This window comes from Tursiops truncatus, chromosome 14 (genome assembly GCF_011762595.2).
Source record: "Tursiops truncatus isolate mTurTru1 chromosome 14, mTurTru1.mat.Y, whole genome shotgun sequence".
NCBI classification, from domain to species: Eukaryota; Metazoa; Chordata; class Mammalia; order Artiodactyla; family Delphinidae; genus Tursiops; species Tursiops truncatus.
The window spans coordinates 73,545,256-73,563,089 of NC_047047.1; the positions used below are offsets into that span (position 1 = coordinate 73,545,256).

General features: G+C 48.7%; 1 non-coding gene across 1 annotated transcript; it reads left to right on the forward strand.

The window, feature by feature from the left end:
- The first annotated feature begins 12,619 nt into the window (after nt 1-12,619).
- Nucleotides 12,620-12,745, forward strand: LOC117307964 (U6atac minor spliceosomal RNA). Its single transcript, XR_004521905.1, has one exon. It is a non-coding gene; the product is annotated as a U6atac minor spliceosomal RNA (small nuclear RNA).
- Nucleotides 12,746-17,834: the final 5,089 nt, after the last annotated feature.

Genomic DNA, 17,834 nt, shown 5'->3' on the forward strand with positions numbered 1-17,834 from the left:
TCCATTCATCTGTGGATGGACATTTAGGTTGCTTCCACGTCCTGGCTATTGTAAATAGAGCTGCAATGAACATTGTGGTATGTGACTCTTTTTGAATTATCGTTTTCTCAGGGTATATGCCCAGTAGTGGGATTGCTGGGTCATATGGTAGTTCTATTTTTAGTTTTTTAAGGAACCTCCATACTGTTCTCCATAGTGGTTGTATCACTCTACATTCCCACCAACAGTGCAGGAGGGCTCCCTCTTCACCACACCCTTTCCAGCATTTATAGTTTCTAGATTTTTTTTGATGATGGCCATTCTGACTGGTGTGAGGTGATAACTCATTGTAGGTTTGATTTGCATTTCTCTAATAATTAGTGATGTTGAGCATCTTTTCCTGTGCCTTGTGACCATCCATATGTCTTCTTTGGTAAAATGTCTATTTAGGTCTTCCACCCATTTTTTAATTGGATTGTTTTTTGATATTGAGCTCCATGAGATGTTTGTATATTTTGGAGATTAATCTTTTTTCTGTTGTTTCATTTGCAAATATTTTCTCCCATCTGAGGGTTTTCTTTTCGTCTTGTTTATGGTTTCCTTTGCTGTGCAAAAGCTTTTAAGTTTAATTAAGTCCCATTTGTTTATTTTTGTTTTTATTTCCATTACTCTAGGAGATGGGTCAAAAAAGATCTTGCTGTGGTTTATGTCAAAGAGTGTTTTTCCTATGTTTTCCTCTAAGAGTTTTATAGTGTCTAGTTTTACATTTAGGTCTTTAATCCATTTGGAGTTTATTTTTGTGTATGGTGTTAGGGAGTGATCTAATCTCATACTTTTACATGTAGCTGTCCAGTTTTCCCAGCACCAGTTATTGAAGAGGCTGTCTTTTCTCCATTGCATGTTCTTGCCTCCTTTCTCATAAATTAGGTGACCATATATGCATGGGTTTATCTCTGGGTTTTCTATCCTGTACTATTGATCTATATTTCTGTTTTTGTGCCAGTACCATACTGTCTTTTTTTTTAACATCTTTATTGGAGTATAATTATAATTATTTTATAAATTATAAAATTCTTTACTAATTTTAAGAATTCTGTATCAGTTTCAAATAAACTGCCTCCGAGTAAGCAGTATAAAGCAGTATATAGTCATCCTCGTCCCTTGGTATCTGAGGGGGATTGGGCACAGTAGCCAACGTCTCTACTCCTCAGGGAATAGGCCTGGTGACAGCAGCCTAGGTGGCAGCCTTGGGCTGAGAGGAGCTGGAATCAAGACAGAGCGGTTGCTCCTAAAAGGGTCTCCCAATCACAAGAGGGTCCTCACCCCGAATGAGGCAGTGGCTGAGTTCGACGGGCTTTTCCTCTTCACACAGACAGAGGGCTGAACAGAGCCCAAGCTCAGATCCATGACTCTTCCTGAGAGCAACTCCAGAGTTCCACCGCTACAGCGTGGATCTCCCTCCCTGCTTGAGGGAAACCCCAAGCCATCTCCCTGAGTGGACACAATGTGGTCTGACCCTAGGATGATCTGCCTCTTCCACTTTCTTCTTTAGTTAAGTAATCTGGGCGACACCATAATCCTTCGCAGTCTACCTCCCAGGCTGAATTATTTAGTGTAACTGTAATCCAATGCCACTGTTGGCCTCGCAGGATAATTCAAGTCGGGCTGCGGCTCAGCAGGATAATTCACATCGGCCTTGGGCTTTGCGATACTACATTTGGGGTTTCTCCTAGGTCGTCTCTCCACCCATGTACAGGACAAATAGCCCCCTCATTCTTGTAGGTCATCAAATGAAGACACACACACACACACACACACACACACACACACACGGACACACACATTCTCCCAAGCACAAACATTAATTCCTAGAGTCATTACTGTGTGTTGATGGGAAGCGTAAACAGCATTTTTCTAAGTGCACAGGCCTGCGCAGCTACCTAGCCCACTGCAGAGCAGGTGAACTCCCCTTTGTTCTTTCTGCTTCTAGATGGTGCCCCTATTGGTGCATAAGAAACAGGACACAGGACAGAGTCATCCACCCACCCCTCACGCCCACCACTTAATCCCCAAAGACCTCACAGAAGCTTTCCTTATTTTCCCCTGTACTTACTAGGTCAGGTCACATTCTTGAGATCGTTTATACTCTTGTTCAAATAACCCCTAGGGGGTTTGCTCATCCAGTTAGGCAGGCAATCAAAGAATCATTTTCACCAGGATTACTCTGCTGAATATAAACGTTGCTGAGTGGGTGAAAGGTGCCTGGGAGAGTTCATTAAGAAACAGTCCAGGGCTTCCCTGGTGGCGCAGTGGTTGAGAGTCCGCCTGCCGATGCAGGGGACATGGGTTCGTGCCCTAGGTCCGGGAAGATCCCACATGCTGCAGAGCGGCTGGGCCCGTGAGCCATGGCCGCTGAGCCTGCGCGTCCAGAGCCTGTGCTCCACAACGGGAGAGGTCACAGCAGTGAGAGGCCCGCGTACCGCAAAAAACAAAAACAAAAACAGAAACAGTCCAGGCAAACACTGCCCAGTCCTCCAGGGTCACCTCTGGGACGTCAGGGTCACACTCTGTTCCGAGAGTTCCCCCAGATGCGCTACAACCTGGCCCAGCCTTAGGCCTCCGCCGCTTACTTGATGTCAGCCAAATGGCCGGTGGTTAACCATCAAGTCTTACATGACGCTGGAGCTGAGGTTTCTGCCCCAGCGCACAGAACTCCACTCACTTCCACTGCCCCCTTGACCACGGGCTCCTGTGACCAGTGGCCCAGAACACAGTGCAGAGTGAGCCTGCAGTCTTGAATCCCCAAGCTGGAGCCCATAAAATCGACGACAGCAGGCAGTATAGTGGTTCGTACTCTGACTATTTCTAAAACACCCAGAAAGCTTTCTGCCTCCAGCTAGAATTTATGCTGAGAGCGAGGATTCAGAGAGGAATAGAGGAGAGGCCGCAGCTCTGGGGCGTCTAACCGAGCTCCCGGGCTGAGAAGATGCACTTATGGCAGAGTTTGCAAGGTAGTGGGTAGGAAATCCCAATCGCTCTGCGGCTTCTATGTTCCATGTTGTTGAGAACCCTTGAGGCCAGGGAGACCACAGCCCTATTTATCTCTGATTTGGTCAGTCTGCGACTGGACTTTTTGGCTTTTGGTTTTCCAGCAGATCTGGAGCTCACCCTTTCAGGAGCCCCCTGTGCAGAGGAGGGCGAGGGTCTCACAGCCACGTCTAGGACGGGTGGCCAAGCACTGACCTGTGGATGACTGGCCTGGAGCACTATACACACTGGACTCAAACCTCCACAGGGCAGCAGACAGCAGAGAGCAGGGTGAGCCCCCCGGCTGCAGGGCTGAGACCCCAGATCGACATTACAGGAAAGTGGCCTTTCCCCATGAAAGCTGGAAACGGTGCTCTTGTAAAGGAGCACATGCCCTGTCTCTGGAGGAGTGCAAGCAGGAGCAGAATATTCTGGAAGGAACCCATCAGTGGGAACTTGTACTCAGTCGACTAGGATGTCTCTCCCACTCAAGGAGCCCTGGGTTCTGAGACTGTGGATGGGCTAACTTACTCACTGAGAGAAGGTCTGGCAGCAAAGTCTCCTGCCTCTGCAGGGCATACCTGAGAGGCTTTTATCACTGGGCTTTGAAGAGAGAACAATAATCCCATGCTTAAACCAAAACATCTTGTGGTGGGACCTGTGCTGTGAACACATCCTTCATCCTTCCCGCCACCCTGCCAGCTCCCCATAGGGACTCTATGGGCTGGAAGTGGGGGGAGATGGAAGCTTGCCCAGCACCTGCCCCAGCCCCAGCTGGGGTGTCTCAGGCCTCTGTCAGAGGGGGCAACTGGCATCTGGGACAGTCTGATGTGACTTCCAGTCGCTTGGAATCCTCCCTAACAGCTGTGACTTCCTGGGGTTCTACGAAGGAACTGCAGAGACCACGGCCGCCTTGATGTCTCTCCAAGATGTTATCTTAGGAGCAGTGACATTTCAGATGAAGTCACTTCTAAGAGAAACTCCTTCCCTTTTTCTAGTTCCTGAATAATCTAAAAGTTTAAATGGTTTAAGGAATCCACTAGCTATCTGGATTAACTAATTAGCAAGTTAAGCAAGTGGTTAAACTACTCTGGGTCTCAATTGTCTCATCTGACAAAGAAGAATCCTATAATCCAGAACTAAGAGTCTGCGCTTCTAGAGCTCGTTCTGCGTGTGTGTGTGTGTGTGTGTGTGTGTGTGTGTGTGTGTGATCTCACATATGTTCGTGTCTAATCATTGGCACAGACGCCTCCATCAGCCAATGAGACAGCATGCTCAGGACCAGTGAATCCTCCTCCAGCTCTGGCTGGAAATAAAACAGAGAAAGACACCTTTGCCTAATGGGACGCTGGGAATGTTAACTCCTCTGACTTCCAAAGTCACTGGACCAGAGCTATCGAAGCCAGTTTCCTAACTGGAAAGCAAAGTGATCTCTTGTAAAAGACACTATGGACGGGGCTTCTAGCTGGGGGCACACGCATCCACGTGCACGAACACACACACACACACACACACACTTTTGGTACAAGTTGCCTTTGAGAGCTTAAACCGTATCTGATTCTACTTGGTATTCCTTGTACTGACCCCAAGACCTGGCACAAAGCATTTGCTCACGAAAGTGTTGGTGATAAATGATGAAATAAAAGAACGATACAGATCTTCCTCCACTTACATTGGGTTTGTGTCCCGATAAACCCATCATAAGTTGAAAATATTTTAAGTAGAAAGTGCATTTAATACACCAGCCTACCAAATATCATAGCTCAGCCTAGCCCAGCTTAAACATGCTCAGACCATTTACATTAGCCTACAGCTGGGCAAAATCATCTAACACAAAGCTTATTTTATAACAAAGTGTTGACTGTCTCACCTGATTGGTTGAATACTGTATTGAAAGTGAAAAACAGGATGGGTCTGAGTACAGAGTGGTTGTAAGTGTGTCGGCTGTTCACCCTCATGAGCGTACGGCTGACTGACAGCTGTGGCTACCACTGCCCAGCATCATAAGAGGGTATCACTGCATATCACTAGCCCAGAAAAAAATCAGAATTCAAAGTATGGTTTCTACTGAGTGTGTATCACTTTTACACCATCGTAAAAGTCGAAAAAGCCAAAGTCGAAGCGTGGTAAGCCAGGGACCATCTGTACTCATAAAATCCACTGAGGTTATACCGCCAATGGACTGAAAACATAGCATGCCCTGCTCCAGCTACTGCTCAGATCTTTAACTGTGAATGTTTAGTTAATAACTAAAATATCTTAAGAAACATGTTGGAGAAAGAGCAGGGGCCTGGGGGGTTGGAGGGGACCAGGGTTCTTACTTCTGCTCCTAATGAGCTGTGTGACCTTGGGCAGCCCCCCACACTCCATGGACCTCAGTTTTCCATCTTTAAAATGAAGGGGTTGGGGCTTCCCTGGTGGCGCAGTGGTTGAGGGTCCGCCTGCCGATGCTGCCGATGCAGGGGACGTGGGTTCGTGCCCCGGTCTGGGAAGATCCCACATGCCGCAGAGCGGCTGGGCCCGTGAGCCGTGGCCGCTGAGCCTGCGCGTCCGGAGCCTGTGCTCTGCAACGGGAGAGGCCATAACAGTGAGAGGCCCGCGTACAGCAAAAAAAAAAAAAAAAAAAAAAAAAAAAATGAAGGGATTGGACTGAATAACCTGTGGTCTCCCTCCCACTTCTGGCAGTGTATAGATATTTAAGGGACTTCCCCGGTGGTCCAGTGGCAAAGGATCCACCTTCCAATGCAGGGGACTCCGGTTGGATCCCTGGTCAGGAAACCAGGATCCCGAATGCCGCGGGGCAAGTAAGCCCCCAAGCCGCAGCTAGAGAAAAGCCCGTGTGCCTCAACTAAGACCCGAAGCAGCCAAATAAACAAATAATTTTTTTTAATTTTAAAAAAAGGAAATTTAAAACAATAGTAACTTACGGGAAAAAAATCTTAATTCTAGTAATGGCATTGACTTTGAAATTGTAAAAATCTACCTTCACAATCTTTGTTTTCTATTCATGAACTTGAATTCCCATTTTTCTGTTTTCTAAGTAGCAAACGTTAAGAAGTACTCTGGGGCAAATTTAAACGTCTGGCATGCACCTGTCCTGTTAGTGAGCCTTGACTACAGCCAGAAAAGTTCATGATAAAACAATGCCAGGGACACACACTCATGACTGCTCACTGGACAACCAGAGTATATCTGGAAACTCACCGAAGCAGCCTTTCAGGGACGTCATGAGCCTGCTGGTTCCATCCCGGGCCCTGCCCCAGGGCAGCAGGAGACAGTGGGCAACAGGGGCTGGGCAGCATGGGTATGGCTCTTGGGATCCCCTTTTCAAAGCCCAGCCACCCTAACTGTCTTGTGTTCTGGGGACAGAGGGTGGCTTTTCTCAGGATCAAGTGTGACTCTACCAGTGGCCAGCTCATCCCGCTAGACCACCAGGTACGGATCCCTGGGACAGAAGGTGCTCATCCTGTGAAACTCTGCCACCACGTGCCTTATAAGCATGACAACTCGGTGGTGTCCCTAAGAGAAATGAGCAGGGCTCTGGGCATTGCAGGAGGGCTCCAGCCCAGCAAGAATCAAAGACCTTGAACCAGAAGGAGAGAAAAATCACCCCCACCCTGAGATGGTGCTCCAGTTGTCCGTAAACTCATTCTTAGCTAGAAGATTCCTTGGATTCACCCCTAAAGAGCTGGAAAATGATACTCTGGGGGTGCCACTCAATGTCCTCCGACCCAGGAGGCAAAATGCCCCAAATTCCTTGAAAGGGTAGGGTGGGGAGTTCCTGTTAGAACCCTGCTGGTGAGGCCGCTGTTTATGAAGTGTACCATGAAAGGGTCCGACTGGCAGGGAGCGAGTCCTCCCCACGGCCGTGACAGCACACTGGACTGACAGGAGGTGTGAGTCACTGGCTGTGGCTGCTCTGCCACTCCCTGAGGTCACTTCAGGGCAGAGGGAACAAAACAACAGAAACAGCTGCAGATTTGGACCAGGCAGAAAAGAGGAGACAGCACCTGAACGGCTGCCCAGAGCCCCCGTGAGCTGCCCAGAGTCCACAGGGCAAGTCAGTTTGCCAGGTGAGTGCCCAGAGCCGAAGAGTCTTCCTTGCTTCCGCCAGCCCAGGCTATGGATCGACAGTATCCCCTTCTGCGGACAGAATCGGCTACATAACTTGTGGCTCCAATGCAAAATTAAAACAGGGGCTCCCTGTTCAAAAATTGAGAATTTCGAGATGGCGACAGCATCACATTTTCTAAGATCAGGGCTCCTCTGAGCGCTGGCTCTGTGTGACTGCACAGGTCATGTGCCATGACGCTAGCGCTTTCTGCAGGGATGTTCTGATTCTGTGTGTTTCCTATTGGAGTTCACCTTCATAGTCTGAGGACAAGTTAGTCGTCAACACCATTTCTATCTGCTTTAAGAAAACTAAACTATAATAACGAAAGTGCCTCCAATCCGTGAATATTTACCGAGCACCTACTTCGTGCCGGGCACCCAGCAGTGAGCAAAGGCTGTGCCCGCGTGGCGCTCACATTCTAGCAGGAGAAGAAGCATCTTGCTTCCGTCCCTCCCCAGACCTTTCAGACATGGCTGGCAGGCAAGCGGACTCTGAGCTATCTCCTTCATGAACCAACCGCTGGGGCAGAAAGCCATACAGTTCAATATTAAATTGTTCCTTGAATTCTTTGCACATGTGCTATTTTTGCCTCCCCAGTAGGGCCACAAGCTCTTTGTCTTACACGAAAGGTCCTCATGTAGTCCGTCATTCAACAAATGTTTACTCAGCACCTGTGCCAGGCCCAGGTCTATATGCCCGGGATACAAGTCATTATAAGTAAGACACGGTCCCCATACTCTAGGAGATCCCATCGAAAATGAATGAGAGGGACTTCCCTGGTGGTCCAGTGGCTAAGACTCCATGCTCCCAATGCAGTGGGTCCGGGTTCGATCCCTGGTCAGGGAACTAGATCCCGCATGCCGCAACTAAAGATCCCGCACGCAGCAACGGAGATCCCACGTGCTGCAGTGAAGACCCAGTGCAACCAAATAAATAAATAAATAAAAATAAAATAAAATAAAATGGATAAGAAATGGTAGGAAAGGAACAATGTGTTTTGAGCAGAAGAGGAAGATAGAGGAAGTCAGGGAAGGCAGATGACGTCTGAGCCCTGCTTTGAAGACTTAGTGGGAACAAAACTCAGGCTTGTCTCTTCATGGGGATCTCTGCAAGGAGCATCCCTAGCTAACGCCCCTCATCCTGTTCTTCTCCAGCACCTGGGAGCACCTTCAGCAGGCCTTGCCTCCTGAGAGCTCCGCCATCTGATACTTGAATTCCCTCTATGACATTTTGAACTGGGGTCATCCAGCTGTGCAAGAACATGTTCAGTGATGCAGAATTCATGACCTTTGGCTCATGTTCTGACCGCTATAGTATCTTTCTTTCTTTTGAGCCAAAATCTGCCCCTTGAACGTCTCCTGTTGGTTCTTCCCTTGAAGCCCCACATAGACTGGACCAATCAACTCGTTCACCCACCAGACCGTCCGTGTCCCAGCCAGCATGCTAGGCATGGTCTCGGCCCTCCAGGGCTCACAGTCTTCTGGTGGCTTCTGGAATACGATGGTAAGTGTTGGGATAAGGGGAAGGCAAGGCACTGGAGAGCATGTAGGTGGGCTATCCCACCCAGTCTTGAGAGGTCAAGGGAAGGCTTCCCAAAGGAAGTGATATTTACCGCAAAGCCTACGGAGCAAACCTGTCTAGGCCCCAGAGGCACAGAGCAGCCACTACCCACGAGAAATGGAAAGACAATTACCCTTTAAATACCACGTTTATTCCCAAGACACAAATACTAGAGGATTCTAATTTTGGCAGCCCTGCCCTCTATTCTGTTTATTGAAATACTCGGATGGTGAAGGAAGCACTACCACAGAGAGCTCCTAGAGATGGGAATTTCGCCCGGGGCTCGCCCAGGCCTGGCACACAGTAGGTGTACAAACCATGTGTGTGGAATGGACCAGGCGGCCTTTGGGTGATTTCCCCCACCTGGTCCTGACGCTCTCCAGCCAGCTTTGCTGTGAAAGGCTGGTGAAGCCAGGGTAAGGGCAAAGACACAAGGGGACGATGGGGTGGGCACCAGACCTTCGTTTTGGGAAGCAGGGGAGGGAGGGTGCGGCTTCCCACCTTCCTCCTCCCACCAGCTCTGGGCCCAGAAGCATGAGCTAGATCAAGATGGGGTTTATCACTTGAAGGTACAGCAGCTGTGTTTGAGAAGTGGCAGGAGGTCTCCCCCAGAGAGGAAGCCCAGCTCTCCTTGTGGAAGAGCTCTCGAGGGTCCTAGCCCTGAGCCCGGAGCCCATCCTACTGCTCTCACCCCAAGCCTGCTGCCTCAGCCCGCTCGTTAGCTTAGCACCCTTCACCAGCCACGCACACAGGCAGGTCGCAGGGCCCATTATGATGGGGGGACCATACTAATTAGCAGGGATCAGGGGTCCAGATGTGAGCTGGATCAAATCCCACATGTAGATCTTTATCCTGTCTGCCCTTGTGAGGGAGCCCTCAAATTTTTTCATCAGGGCCTGACCCCATTCCTGGTAGCCCTAACTGGTTGAGTTTCTCGCTCTCTGATTCCTGGACTACCAGGGTCTGATGGGCCATCCCATCATATGGGCTAGTCTAGCGCCCTTCAGAAAGCGAGTTCAGATCCAGTGTCAGTCCTGCCTCCTTGAACTCAGACGGCGTTTCAGCCTTTGGCCTACTGACCAAGGAGGGGCCTCACAAATCTTAGTGTGGTTTGAAGAGGGTGCGCCATGAGCCAGCTCATCCCGATGGCTGCTTCCAGGCCAGTCTCTGAAATTAGACCTTGCTTCCACAAATGACAAGGCGAGTGACCATCCCTGACATCGCCTTCTACCACTGACTGCCAGAGTGCAACCTCCCCAGGCCTGGGGGTCACCAGGCCACAAACCTCCAGATTTGGCCCAGACTCCTCGGAACCTGGAAGTTGGCACAGTTGAGCCGATTTAAGCATCTATTTCCAAGTCACCTGGAGAAAACCTGCCAAAGTGAGATGGGAACAAACAAGTCTCCGTTCAGCAACCAGCCCTCCCCAGGACACTAACCCAGATCCCATCAAGGTCAGGCATTACCAGGAATTCAAGTTCAAGGTCAGCTTTCTGAAAAAGCCAAAAGATGGGAAGGGTGAACAGGGAGGGATTCACATTTGAATGGGAATTTCCATGCTGTACCCCTCCTCCTGTGCTTCTATCCCTGACGATACAATTTTTGTTGTTGTTCTTATTTAATGAGAAAGTAAAAAAACAAACAAAATTGGAGCTAACTCTGAACAAAGGCCTCTGCTCCAGTCTAAGCCCACAGTCTAATTAAGCTGGGCTCCTACCTCCGTGCCAGGAGAACCAGTTTGCCCAGACTTAAAGCACTTACTGTACCAGCTCACTTGTGGTAAGCTTGGTAAAACTCCCACAGAAATAAAGCTGTGGGCTCTTGCTGTCAGAGGCGCTGTGATCAGATGATCAAGTCTCCTCATTTCTTTGTTTTCCCTTTCATGGTGGGGTGTGGGGTCTGCCGGTTTTGCTGAGCTGCATAACAGGCAGGGACTCTCTTTCTCGGGTTACAAATGCAACAGCTGAGCCCTGGGTCTTGCACGCACAGATCATGGCTGGATCTTTCTAGCATACGTTTCTCCATCACTTAGAGGTTGTCAGCATTTTTCCTGGTATTTGCTTCGCCTGGAGAAATTGCTGATTCTCCTTCGCTCTGTGGCCACGTCAGCAAGGGGAGGGTGTGCAGGCTCTGCTGGGCTCTGCGCCCTGTCCACCCTGCTCCTCCCTATGTGTCACTGGGCCAACAGACTGGTATAGTGCCCGTACAACCTCTGCTGAGGACACATGAGCACCGTGCTCCTAGGAAGAAAGCCTGCTGCTCCCCAGACCCCATAGCCCTCCCTTTGGCACTCAGATGGCTCAGATTCTACCACCACATCCTCTGGGACCGGCACAGTGCGCACTTCTTCCTTGAGTGCGAAATTCATCCTATGCAACCCTGAGAATCTCCAGTTTATCAAGGACCCTCTGAACTCGAGCTTTTATTCAGTAACTTAGTAGTTACTAAGTACCTACCACGTGTCAGACCCCGCGCTGGATGCTAGGGCTTTAAAAATGAGTATAATGTGATACCCTGAGGAGCTTATAGTTGAAAAAGCCCCTGACCAACAAAAGAGTGGTTATTACTCTACGCTCATTTATCCAGTAAAGTTTATTCCACCTCTACTTGTACTTAAGGTGCTAAGATGAGTCCAACAGAGGGAAGGGAATCAAGATTTATTGAGGACTTAGAATGAGCTGGGTCTGTGCTGAGTGCTTGGTTTGATCTTGTTTAATCTTCAGAATTATTTCCATTGTACAAATAAAGAACCTGAGGCAGTGGAGAGTAAAAATAATTGGATCAAGAATGTCCAGACAGTGAAGGAGAGAGTGAGGGCTGCTGCCTGTAGGCCTTGATTTTCCCACCACGCACACTGCCTTTACTGCAGGTGACAAAGAGGAACAATACAGGGGGAGAAGTGACGTGACAGACGGGGGACACATCTGCACTGCTCCACCCCTGTTCCTTTTTCTTGAGGTCTCCGGCAAACTCCCAGAGCTGCAATTTCTTCCCACACCCGTGATTTCTTCCCACACCCAGCTGAGGATGAGAGGGTTACACTCGCCCAGAGTCGGGCCTCTTCTGCACCCCACTCATGGTAGTGCTGGGCCTTCTGAATTCCCTCGGCTAACTGGTGAGACTGCTTATTAGTTGGTCACTAGGTCATGGACGGAGGTTGGATCCTATCAGCCTGCTAGAGAACTCGTGGCATTTTAAGCCCGATTAGTACTCTTTTTCCCTTTGAATTGTTTATGCCTTCACTGCATTTCAGATTTGTTCTTTCAGATTTGGCAGGTAACCAACTATACAGTCTGTTATTTCTACCATTACCCATGAAGTAAAAACTTTGAACAATTGTCCCTTGGCACAGATAAGAACAACTTCAGAGATCCCGGGCTGGCTCATTTATGTTCGTGTTTTCTTACGCGTGTAGGCTGGATCTCCATTTGGCCTAGAGTGCTTGACTTTCTTGGAGGAAATCTGTAGCCACAAAATTGCTCAACCAAGAGGAAGAGGATGGATGGACAGTACGTCCCATTTACAGAGCCAGCCTGGTTATGCGACCAGATCTCACACTTTCCCATATTTGGCCGCTACGGACAAGTGTGTATTTTACAAGTGACTTTTTTTAGCACTCATATAAATAATACTTTTTATTCTGTCAGAGTCCCATTTATAAGCTCTCCAGAATTAAATAGCACATGCATTCCTGCACTCCTCTTAGGTGCCTCCAGAAGGTTTCGATTGTTTATCCAAAGGTTAAACAAGTTCTGGAATCAAATGAAATCAATCATTAACAAAGTGATGAGAAACTTGCTTCTGGGAACATTTGTTTCTTCCCTTTTCAGGATTGAAGGGAGAAGAAAAATAGCTCCAAATGACAGCCAGAGGACAGAGGTCACACAGAGTGATAAAAACCCAAAGCCTAGTTGCAGAGCCCTTAGAATTGTGCCTTCAGTGTTGTATGAAAGGAGAGAAGGTTAAAACTCCCCTTGACAAGGATGGAAGAGGCCCTTGGGACTGACAACACACATACGATTAAGGCACTGCCACCTACTTTGTGGCATCTAACTACTGCTTTGTGAATTGGGAGATTGGGATTGACATACCTACACTATTGATACTATGTATGAAATACATAACTAATGAGAACCTGCTGAAGAACACAGGGAACTTTACACAATGCTCTGTGGTGACCTAAATGGGAAGGAAATCCAAAAACGAGGGGATCTGTGTCTACGTAGAGCAGGTGCGCTTTGCTGGACAGTAGAAACTAACACAACATTGTAAAGCAACTCTACTCCGATAAAAATTTAAAAAAATATATATATATAAAGAGATCCTGAAAAGAAAGAAAAAGAGAAGAAAAGAATTGTGCTTTTGGATCATGGTTTCTAAAATGAAAAACATGGCCAGTTGTGCCAGGCTCCCAACCCAGAAGCCAAAACTGCCCAGCTTCCGCTGATGCTCGAAGCTCAGCCCCGGCATTGACAAACCGCTGAGCACTGCTAGTCCCCCAGGTGACCCTGCAGAGGGTGGCCTGCAGCCCCAGAAACGTGCTTCCACTGCCTGCTCATCTCAGGATCACTGGGAGGACTTCCTCAGAGATCTCTCAGGGCCTGAGTACCTTGTGATTTCGGCAGGGGTGGGGTCCAGAGAAGGCTTTCCCTCAGCTGGTGTTGTCAGCGCCCAAAGCCTGGCCTCACAGGAGCACTTTCTTAACTTCCCTGGACTCAGCCCCTGCACCAAAAACAGCTGGTTACTTGTCATTGCTGTGTCACACGTAGCTCATGTCAAAACAGAGTGCTTTACCTGCTTGATTCCGAGCATGCGGTATCGGAGGACTGTTGGACCCTCCATGCAGCCCAGTCTTTTTTTTTTTTTTTTTTTTGCGGTACGCGGGCCTCTCACTGCTGTGGCCTCTCCTGTTGCGGAGCACAGGCTCCGGACACGCAGGCTCAGCAGTCATGGCTCACGGGCCCAGCTGCTCCGCGGCATGTGGGATCTTCCCGGACCGGGGCGCGAACCCGTGTCCCATGCATCGGCAGGCGGACTCTCAACCACTGCGCCACCAGGGAAGCCCCTCACTGATCTTTGACCTCTGGTTTTCCCCTCTCCATTCAATCCATCCTCCACTCTGCATTCAGGGTGATTTTTCTCAAATCATCATCCCACCACATATGTAAGTTTGTTGTGCTGGAGCCAGACTGCCTGGGTTTCCAAATCCATATGAGTTTTATGACCCTGAGCAAGTTATCCAACCTCTTATGGCTCAGTTTCCTCATCAGTAATTGAGAATAATAGCACTGACCTCAAAGTCATCATGGACGATTGTGGTAGGCAGCTTCGAAAATGGCTCCAACGACCCCACCTTCTGCCATGAATGCCCTTGGGTAATGCCCTCCCATTGAGTGTGGGCTGGACCCCGTTACTTGCTTCTAATAAAAAGAATACAGCAAAAGCAATGGGATGTTACTTCCAAGATTAAGTTAGGAAAGATTTTGACTTCTGCCTTGCCCACACTGTCTCTCTCTGGCTCTTCTCTCTCGTTTGCTGTGATGAAGCAAGCTTCCATGTTGGACTGCCCAACGGAGAGGCCCACGTGGCAAGGAGCTCAAAGGAGGCCTTGGCCAGTGAGGAACTGAATCCTACCAGCAACCATATGAGTGGGCTGGGGAGCAGACCCTTCCCCAGTCAAGCCTGGAGATCGATCGAGCCGCAGCCAACACCTTGACCACAGTTTCCGGAGAGACCCTGAGCCAGAGGACTCAGCTAAGGGGTGCCTGGATTCCTGACTCACAGAAATGGTGAAGAAATAAATGTTCTAAACCACTAAGTTTGGGGATAATTTGTTAGACAATGATAGATAATTAATACACACATAAAACAATACAGATGAAGAGCTTAGAACAGTGCCTGATGCCTACATTAGCTATTGTCATCATCATCATTATTATTACTTGTGCAGACACACATAGAGATTGAAAGCTCTGTGAGGGGAGGGACCATGCCTGCCTATTTGTCTACTGAGTCCCAAGCTCCTAGCACAGCGCCAGGCACAGAGTCCTTTAGTCAACCATAAATATTTGGAAGGAATGAACTGGGGTCCTCTAGCCAGCTCTTACCTCCCAGCCCAGGAAAGGGGCTGCTGAGAGTTGAAGGAGCTGCCTGAGTACCCACTTTCTCCCCCCAGCTAGAAGATGGACCAAGTAAAGTGGCTAAGGTCTGTCCCCCAACAAGCTGGAGTACGAGGTCCCTTTGTGGTGTCACAGCCTCCTTGAGCCCAGGCTGCATGTTTCCCAGGAACACAGTTACCACAAAGCTAGCCCTTGTGTCTGCCCCCCATCCCTGGGAGGCACAGAGAAAACAATGAAACCGTCATCACCAACCTTCTCTCCCGGCCTGTGTGTGAACAGGGAGGGCCGGGGAGAGGCTGTTTGACTTGGCTGGGTAACATCATTTTTCTTGACTGAAGAAATGTATACCAGAAGGGCTACAAGTAGAAGGTAGTTCTCACCCAAGAGAGCTTTATTCCCCAGAGGCCAGGCCCCACAGTAATATAAAGAAGCTGTATCTTTCATCTGCACATCGCCCACTCCTGCTTTAAGACTTAGGTCAAATGTCTCCTCTTCCATGACAGCCTCCCCACCTTCCCCTGGGCTCCTGTTGTGCCCTGGGCCTAACGCCCCCATTTGAGCATGCTCAGTGAATGCATTCCCAGAACTGCCTGGCCCACCAGGGCAAGGATTGTGTCCTGTTTGCTTTTGTATCCCTTGTCTCAGCAGAGCAGAGTGCTGTTGCGTTCTGAATTCGGAATGGCAGAAAGAAATCTCTAGAAGGGCATTAAACCCCCCGTTGCACAAGAATGTGGAGAAGAGAAGATAGGGGTTATGTATGGGTCATCCTGGGAGGGAAATTCTCTGAAAGTGCTGTGCTTTTTAAGGTAGGGCAGTCGGGACTACGGGGCACTACACCCTCAGCGTCGGGAATGTGATTTACTTTCCTGCTGAAATGACCTCCCTCCTCTGTGCAATGACATGAACTCTCCTTTATTCTAAGCCAGTGGTTCTCGAAGTGTGGTCCCCAGACCAGCAGCATCAGCATCGCTTGGTCCCCACCCCGGACATACTGATCAGAGACTCTGGAAGCTAGGCCCAGCCATCTGTGTTTTAACCAGCCCTCCATGTGATTCTAATGCATGCTTAAGTTTGAAAACCACTGTTCTAAGTACACTGAAACACATGTGAAAAAGACCCTAGAAATACAGTCCAGATTGATTTCAAATTAAGATTAAACAAGAACCCAAGCCAATGCCCCTTGCTACGAAATGCCCAGGATCAATGAAACACCCCACTATTCTCCACGAAACCGTTCAACAGGCAATTAAATGAACTCAGCACATTTATTTTAAATGTGCAAAATGAATTTTCATATCCTAAGAGTAACACCAGATGTTTTACCTCTTTTTTCCTAATTGATTTTCCAGCCTACAGCAATTCGTCTTTATATTTTCCAGTTGGATCTAATGCAGCAAGAAGAGTGTGTTCCGGCAGGATTATTAAATGCCATGCATTTTAAAACAAGCATAACCCAGGCTGCCATGTGTCACCTGGCTTGTTGTCTTCCTAAAATTAAAAAAAAAAAAAAAAAAAAAAAGGCAGCTATAGGTACCAGGCAGATTTGAGCAGGCAGGAAACCCAGAAAAGGCCCTTTCGGGGGCTGGGACTCCAGGCTCTTGGCTGGTTGCAAAGCTGAGTACTGGGCATTGAGCCCAAGCTTGAGCTCTTCACAGAGTCCTGCACTCCCTGGTACCAAAGGATTTGCAAGCTGTAAAACTTGCAAATCAACATTTTGTTTTTCTGTGGAAATTTTTGCCTTTAAAAGAAGAAAAAGTACGCTGAGGGCTAGAGGTGAGTGAGGCCAGGAGCTGAGGAAAGGATGAGGCAGTGGCTTAGAGAAGCCAACCTGGGTGGACCCACTCCTTTCTCTGTGCCTGGAGCTGCCCAGACAATTCCCCTCTGTCGGCCAATGAGCCTGGCTGTGCAGGAGGCCCTGTTAATGTTTTGTTTTGTTTTGTTTTGTTTTTTAAGTGGGTGAAAAGTCACCAGCAACCAGGCTTGCCTCACTCAACAAAAGCTCTTGGGAGTCTAGGGAAAGACAGGGAAACAGAAGCCTCAAGTTTTAAAGCAAAGGGCTTCAAAAGGGGCCTTCTCTGCTTCTGCCTGGAGGAGGTGAGCTGGCGGGGGCGGGGCGGGGGGGGCAGTGGCAGCAGGCAACTAAGGGCTAGAAACCCAGAAAGTGTTGATTCCAAAAACAAAAACCACGTCTTTGGTAGTTGGGAGAGGTTGGCAGTATCTGCTACCTTTCCTCGAAGCTGCTGAGGCTGGCAGATTTGAGCCATCATACCTGTAGCGGGATTTTAATACGGTCTCTGAAGATAAATCTGCCTGTCTGGTTCTGGGACCCACTGCAGCAGGCTAACTGTCTGAAATTAGAGCTCATCAAGATTCCACGTCCAAGTGTGCCTGCCCCAACTTTCAATAACAGTCACCCAAAGCCTTGTGTTCTGTCTGTAATGCGGCCACTCCTGGCACTTAGAATAAAGCATTTTAGGCTACATATAGACCTTCAGATGAAACTTCAACGATAGAAGAATCGGCTTCTGATCTGGGCTCTCCCCAACTTCCACCCAGGAGCTCAGGCCAGAGATAAGACCCTACAATCGTGGGGTTATTGTGTAACCCCACGAGGATCTGAAGGGAACCCAGGAACCAGTCTTTTGGACAGAGAGCCTGGTCCCACACCGGTGATTAACAACAACAACAAAAAAGTCATCTAAATTTTAAATGCACAAATGACACCTTTCCAAGTTTCAAAGAATAGGCAGCAAAGGCCCCATAATGGACTTCGACACAAGTGCTTAAGACATACAAACAGTACATGTTAGGTCAAAGGTTTGGGCACTGGGTGCCGGGGTAACCTCCGGGACTGGGACGGGAGGAACCTGGTACCCCATGGCCACGCAACCCCACACGTCCTCGAAGGGATTTCATCCCCATTTCTTACAAACACTATGAGGGAAACTGAGTTGGTGGGACCTCCACTGCAGAATTCTGCCCTTGCCCCCAAATTCACAAGAATATTTTTACACATTATTAAACCACAGGAGCCA